A 7,453-nucleotide genomic window follows, 5' to 3' on the forward strand; every position below is an offset into this window, starting at 1 on the left:
CAAGAACAAGCCAAAGCCGGTTCTGCGGTTTGGACAAAGAGCAGGACGTTACTGAGCCTGCGCCAGGTGTGGGGGCAACTAGCGGTCACGAGGAAGACTCACCTGCCTTCATCCTCAGGACCCCTGACGACCACCACCAGGGGACACTGCGCAAACTCAGTTGAGAGAAAAATATGGAAATGACTCGCAGAGCTAATTTTAATACAAAGCGGGGATAGGTAATGCATATGTATAGGCGTATTACGACATAGTTATGAATATGTAACGAGTTGCCTTATAAAATCGCGCAAGTTTTCGCGCCAGGCGCGCACGATTTTTGGCGGGACTACCCCCGTGCTGCCCAGCGCTGATTAAACATACCTACTTTACAATCTTACGGATTGTGGAGTCCGTTTTCCGCGCGTCAGTTTTGGCGAGCCAGCCAGGAGGATCTCCACTCGGCTGCGGGACCGACTGCGGAGCGGACGCTCCTAGGCGCGCCCCGAGCATTTTGCTCGGAGGAGTCTCCGCTGCCGGCCGATCACCGCGGGAGTGGACAACAGCCTCTTGGAGCTGCGGATTTAACGGTATGTTTAACAAAGGGACTTGAGCGTACGCATATTCGGACTGCTGATAAATCGCGCAGAGACGTCTGGCGTGCAGCATAGTGCCCGTTGGTTAGGTACCTATTGGGTTTGGGACTGTAACTGAGAAACTCGCTGGCCGACAGAGCGGCCGGTAGCGATCTCGGGGATAGATCGACTGAGTTTAAGGTAACTGCTGTATCCTGTTGTTGGGAGCCAGGACAAACAGGAGAGGGGTAAGCGGGCCTCTTGTAATTCACAAGATATTTGCAGCTGCTAAAAGGTTGTTAACTGGAGCGATGCTGTGTTAAATTTCTCTTGGTATTGATTTTGGTTATGGCAATAAGACATTTGGAATAGACTATCGATTTGAATTTGTCGAACCATAGTGTTTGTGTAAAGTGATGTGTGTGTGATTTTCTCTGAGTGCATGGACGTCCGTGAGAGTGGAATTGAGTGAGAATAAGTGAGAGTGTGGCTGATAGGCGTAGAAAGAGAGAATTTAAAAGTCAGTTTGAATCCCTTAAGAGTATATTGAAAATGGGTAACACCCAAGGAGGGATACTGAAAAAGAGTCCTCTGGGTTGTATACTCGCCCATTGGAAGGATATTGTAGGGAAGGGAAGCACAGAAAGCAAAAAGACCCTCATTAAATATTGTAATCAGTGGTGGCCATTGTATAAGTTAGAGGGCGAAGTTCAGTGGCCGTTTAATGGAACATTGGATTATAATACTTTGTTACAGCTTATGCTGTTCTTGAGAAGAGAAGGGAAATGGGATGAAGTATCATATGCAGATATGTTTTTCACTCTGCGAAACCATCCGGAGTGGCAAAGGGACTGTGGGATAATACCCCCACAGGACCCTATGGTACTCGCATTGGAGCGGGAAAATAAGGAGGGTAGAAGTAAATTGAAAAGATGCTGTTCTTCCTGCAGCATTGGGCAGAGGTGTACAAAGGCAGACAAGGTTCACCAAGCCCCAGAACAGGACTTAGATGACTTGTTTAAACCTCCCCCCCGGGCACGGGACAAGGATGCGGGTTCGGAAGGAGCTTTTAATCCTCCTGATAGCCCTGTATCTTCCCACACTCGGCAGAAGTCTGCCCTGACTATTTTACAAGCACCCCTCCGAGAGGCGGTGGGGCCAGACGGTGGAACAATGCTAATTAAAGTGCCTTTCTCCACTGCTGATTTGGGAGAGTGGAGAAAGATTGCAAAGGATTATAGAAGAGACCCGATAAGTGTAACCAGGCAGTTCCAATTTATCGTGAAACAACACAATCCCGATTGGAATGATATACAATTATTATTGGAATATTTGACTGAAACTGAAAAACAGCTAGTTTTGAAAACAGCAGGAAATCTGGCTGAAGACTATTATAAAATTACAGGAGGGGATGTTAAGGAATATTTCCCCCTCCAAGACCCAAAGTGGGATGCTAATAGATCGGCACATATGCAAAGATTACGGGAATATCAGGAATGGATTGTGAAGGGAATGGAGAAAGCAATTACCAAAACTATAAACTGGTCAGCTTTATATGCAGTTAAGCAAACTCCTTCTGAGTCCCTGTCTGAGTTCCTGGATAGGCTGAGGGATGTGATGCGCCGTAACACGCCGCTGGACCCTGGGTCTGAGGTAGGGATCCAGCAATTAATTTCTTTATTCCTGGGTCAATCTACAGGGGACATAAGGCGAAAACTTCAAAAGCTGCGTTCTACAGAAGGTAGAAACTTAGAGATATTGTTGGATGAAGCGTGGAGGGTGTTTAGTAATAGAGAGGAAGAATATCGGCGGGGACAAAGGAAATTGATAGCTGCCATTCAAGAAAAAGGGGAACGGAGAGGTGGTAGGCAAGATTCGTCTCGATTGGAAAGGGATCAGTGTGCTATGTGCAGGGGCTTTGGTCATTGGAAAAGGGAATGTCCTAGAAACAAGGAAGGGGGTCGAAAAACCTCGGCGAACGTGAAGATAGCCAATGTGATAGAAGACTGACGGGAACCTGGGGAATCTACCCTAGCGGATCCACTGGTTATAATTAAGCTAGGGGAAAAGCAGCAGCAAGTGGAGTTTTTGATAGATACAGGAGCGACATATTCGGTTTTGAATCAAGCCTTAATGCCTTTAGGAGATGATTACGTTGTAGTCCAGGGAGCAACTGGCCAAAGTGAAAAGGCGTATTTTTGCAAACCTTTAAAGTATAAATTGGGAAAGCAATGGGGTATCCACAAGTTTTTATATATGCCCAACTCCCCAAAGGCACTTTTGGGGAGAGATTTGTTGGAACAATTAAGAGCAAAGGTCACGTTTGAAAAAGGGGAAATTACTTTGGAGGTAAAGGATCAACGATATACACAGGCATTAAGTCTAGTCCTAACTAGTCTCCCCTCAGAAGGGAAAATCAATGAGGAAATTCTGAACCAAATGTATCCAGGAGTCTGGGCTACTGATGTGCCTGGAAGAGCGAAAAATGCTCCACCTGTTGAAGTTAAGATAAAGGAAGGTCAACGACCGGTAAGAATTAAACAATATCCTCTAAAGAAAGAGGACAGGGAAGGAATCCGGCCGGTGATAGAAAAATTTTTGCAGCTAGGACTATTAAAGGAATGTGAGTCTGAATTCAATACTCCTATATTACCTATTCGGAAGTCCGATGGGTCATATAGGGTGGTTCAAGACTTGCGTGCAGTGAACAGGATTACTGAGGATCTCTACCCAGTCGTGGCAAACCCGTATACCCTACTGACTGCATTGGCACCTGAATTAATCTGGTTTACTGTTCTAGATTTAAAGGATGCTTTCTTTTGCCTCCCTCTCCACGAAGCCAGTCAAAAGTTGTTTGCATTCCAGTGGGAAAATCCTAAAAGTGGTCGAAGGACCCAGCTCACTTGGACGGTGTTGCCGCAAGGATTTAAGAATAGTCCTACCATTTTTGGCAATCAGCTTGCGAGAGACCTGGAATCCTGGGAAGCCCCATCCGAGAAAGGAAAATTGTTGCAGTACTTGGATGACATCCTGATCGCTACCAACACAGAGGAAGATTGTATGGAGTGGACGGTGAGTCTGTTGAATTTCTTAGGGCTTCAAGGATATAGGGTGTCCAAGAAGAAGGCCCAGGTAATGCAGCACAAAGTGAATTATTTGCGCTATGAGATCAGTGCGGGACAAAGAACTTTGGGACAGGCCCGCAAAGAGGCGATATGCCAAACTAAAAAACCCCAGACGGTAAAGGAATTGCGAACCTTTCTGGGAATGACAGGGTGGTGTCGATTGTGGATCTACAATTATGGACTGCTTGTTAAACCATTATATGCGCTGACAGCGACTGAACAGAAACACCTCGAATGGGATAAAAGAGGCTGAACAAGTTTTTGAACAACTACAGAAGGCCCTGATGTCAGCCCCGGCCTTAGGACTCCTGGATGTGGGTAAGCCGTTTCTCCTTTTTTCTCACGAGAAACAGGGCATTGCCCTAGGAATATTGGCACAGGAGCTAGGTCCGTACCGTCGGGCAGTTGGCTACCTCTCTAAACAGTTAGACGCGACTGCAAAGGGCTGGCCTGGATGCCTAAGGGCAGTTGCGGCTGTGATACTAAATATACAGGAAGCCCGAAAATTCACCCTGGGCCAGAAAATGACTGTTTTTGTGTCCCATACAGTGTCGGCAGTATTGGAAGCAAAGGGTGGACACTGGCTATCTCCACAAAGGTTCCTGCGATATCAAGCTGTAATAGTGGAACAGGATGATGTGGAAATCGTGGTTACTAACATTGTCAACCCAGCTTCTTTTCTCAGCGGAAACACAGGAGAACCAGTGCATCATGACTGCTTAGAAACTATTGAAGCGACATACGCAAGTCGCCCAGACTTAAAGGATAGCCCCATAGAAAACGGGGAAAACTGGTTCACAGACAGGAGCAGCTATGTCCTGAATGGCAATCGGCACGCAGGATACGCCATCACCACCAGTCAAGAGGTAATAGAGTCAGGACCTTTGTCCATGAACACCTCCGCACAAAAGGCAGAAATAATTGCCCTAACTCGAGCCCTGGAATTGGCTCAGAGCAAAACTGTAAACATTTACACAGACTCAAAATATGCCTTTGGAGTTGTACACGCACATGGAGCAATTTGGAAAGAAAGAGGTTTATTGAACTCCCAAGGGAAAAATATCAAACATGCAGAAGAAATTCTGAAGTTACTAGAAGCTGTCCAACTCCCTGAGAAAGTGGCAATTATGCATATTAAGGCACACCAGAAAGTGAGCTCAGATTTGGAAAAAGGGAATGAACTGGCGGACAGAGAGGCAAAAAAAGTGGCCAAAACGAAAATAAAAGTAGCAGGGGCTTTAATCCCCGATAGACATATTTCCCTACAAGATAAACCAAAATACACTAGTGTTATAAATTGAGACCACAACGGATCATAATCCAATTAAAATTTTATTAATTATAGCAAGTAGAATATGAGCAAAAACAGCGCTGGACGGCAGGGGAGTCTGCGCTCCGCCAACTGCCGTCCTGAGCAGTTCAAACAGTCCCTTTTTATACATCTTTACTCCCGTGTTCATGAGGTAGTGGAGGTACCCTGCGCATGCTTCAGTTGTTGTTAGGGGGTCGTTTTCTGCCTTCTGGTGGTCGTTGAGGCCGAAGTAAGAAGTCTTCCCATAGTTGTCCCATAGTTGACCCCTCACTCATATGTCCTTATATGGGGTAGTTTGTCCTGTTTCTGTCGGTTCCTGGACATCTGGTGGTTATCTTATCTTGCACAAGCGGTATCTGGTGGCTGTTTATATCTTTTGCTGTCTGACCTTTACATTGGGCCTAACATAAATCTTTATAAACAATACCCTAGTCCATAGTTTCTCACACTGTCTGACCTTTACATTGGGCTTAACATAAATCTTAATAAACAATACCCTAGTCCACAGTTTCTCACAACCCCCCTTTTTCTTTTTATCCTATTATTGTTTATTAGACGCTGCTTTCATTCTCGGCACTGCAAGCAAACCTTTTTCCACAATCCCAACATTTATCATAACACTCACAAGGTAATACCTCACAATTACAATAGGCATAGTTCTCACGTGGCATAACGCATTCACAACAATCTTCATCCTCATTAATAGATACACTCTTATACTTTGCCCCAGACCTCGTAGTTACAATAAGCAATTTAGCTATGTCAAACCGTTCTTTAATAAAATGTAAAATATAGCGTAATATACAAGGCCCAAATATAAGTCCCAGAATCAACATAATAAGTGGTCCTGCTAAAGCAGACAACAAAGTGGTTAGCCAAGGTGAGATATTAAACCAGTTTTCATACCATGACCTTCCCGCCTCACGATCTTTCTTACGTTGATCTAACCTTTTCCGGAGTTCAGACATGGTGTCCTGGACTACTCCCGTATGGTCAGCAAAAGAACAACATTCTTCATTGAGAGCTACACATAACCCTCCTTCCTTTAAGGACAATAGATCTAATCCTCTTCTATTTTGCAGCACTACTTCTGATAAAGACTTTACTGAAGTGGCTAAATTTTGGATAGATTGTTCTATTTTTGCTAAATCCTCATCTACAGCCATCTGCAAACTTTGTAATTCCTGACCTTTTACTAGGGAGGCTATGCCTGTACCTGCTCCAACTCCGCCCGCTATCAGCAGTGTAGCTAGGGTTACCACTGTAATTGGCTCTCGTTTTTGTCTATTCAGGTCTCCTTCAAAGTGGCGTAACACCTCCTCGGAGGTGTGATAGATCAGACGAGGAACAATAATCACCTGTACACAAAACTGAGATTGATTAAACAAGTTTAGGGATAGGCAAGGCGTTACTCCGATGTCTGAACAAACCCATTTAGCTCCTGGTGTCGGGATAGCCCATTTGTCAGCTTGATTCTTGTGTTTCTCTATATTGGTGTTAGTGACTGTTCGGTTGCACAAAGGCTGATACTTTTCGGGCACTGTACCTATACATTTTCCTTGACCTGTTACTAATTGAATAGTAATTCCTTGCGTATGGTTCCTCTGGTCATTCCATGGGCATTCTCGTGGGTTTGAACCATTAGACCATCGAATCCTTCCTGGTTTTCCAATTGCCTCAAAATATGGTGGTCTAACATTATAACATAACCAGCATTCCTCAGTTAAATTTGGTTTGCTTTCATTGAGGGCACGATAAGAGGCTTGCATTAGATTCCATAAGGGGTCGTTGGATTCTGACAACTCTAGATCCCTGGATAAGGAGAATTCAGTCACGATGTCATTAGCTGTTTCCGAAAGGGAGTCTGGAGAAGGGGTTACGACAATTACGGGGGCAACCTTTTTTTCAAAGAAAGTAGGTGGATTCAGGACCAGGTTTGGTCCTACTGGTAAAGGATCGTGGGGCATCGGTCTCTTCATTATTTGAAAAATTCCTCCTCTGTCTGCACCTGTTTCCCAATATCTAATTCCCCAATATTTCCCTGCCAGCCAAAAGTCCTGAGCAGGATTTTTTATAGTTATATTGATGCCCACACAAGGAATCGGTTTACTTAAGCAATGACCCCACCGGTCTCCGTGTAATTTAGGTCTCTCGCATTCTTCCGGTGACCACTTTATTTCTAGATATTGGTCTCCAGGTGCGGACCACTCAGAGGCCCATGTTTCGCACCCCCAATATGCACAGTAATAATGACCTGCAGAATTACAGTATCCTTTACCAGGGTTTGATGCTGGACATATATAAATTGGTTTACATATATCCGCTTCATCTCTACGATCTTCTTCAGTAACTAGATCATGCAAACCCACATTGAAACTAACTGTGCCCGGTGTAGTTCGTGCTTGGATTGGATTACTTGGATATTTTATGTTTGTTATTGTCCAGTTCATAGGTTCATGAGGGTT

At 44.7% G+C, this 7,453-nt stretch overlaps 1 long non-coding RNA gene across 1 annotated transcript; it reads left to right on the plus strand.

Moving 5' to 3' along the window:
* Positions 1–277: 277 nt before the first annotated feature.
* Positions 278–1,459, plus strand: LOC130143340 (uncharacterized). The gene is made up of 2 exons (XR_008819710.1): positions 278–566; positions 1,308–1,459. It is a non-coding gene; the product is annotated as an uncharacterized LOC130143340 (long non-coding RNA).
* The last annotated feature ends 5,994 nt before the right edge of the window (positions 1,460–7,453 follow it).

The sequence above is a fragment of the Falco biarmicus genome, unplaced genomic scaffold (genome assembly GCF_023638135.1).
Source record: "Falco biarmicus isolate bFalBia1 unplaced genomic scaffold, bFalBia1.pri scaffold_27, whole genome shotgun sequence".
Taxonomy (NCBI): Eukaryota; Metazoa; Chordata; class Aves; order Falconiformes; family Falconidae; genus Falco; species Falco biarmicus.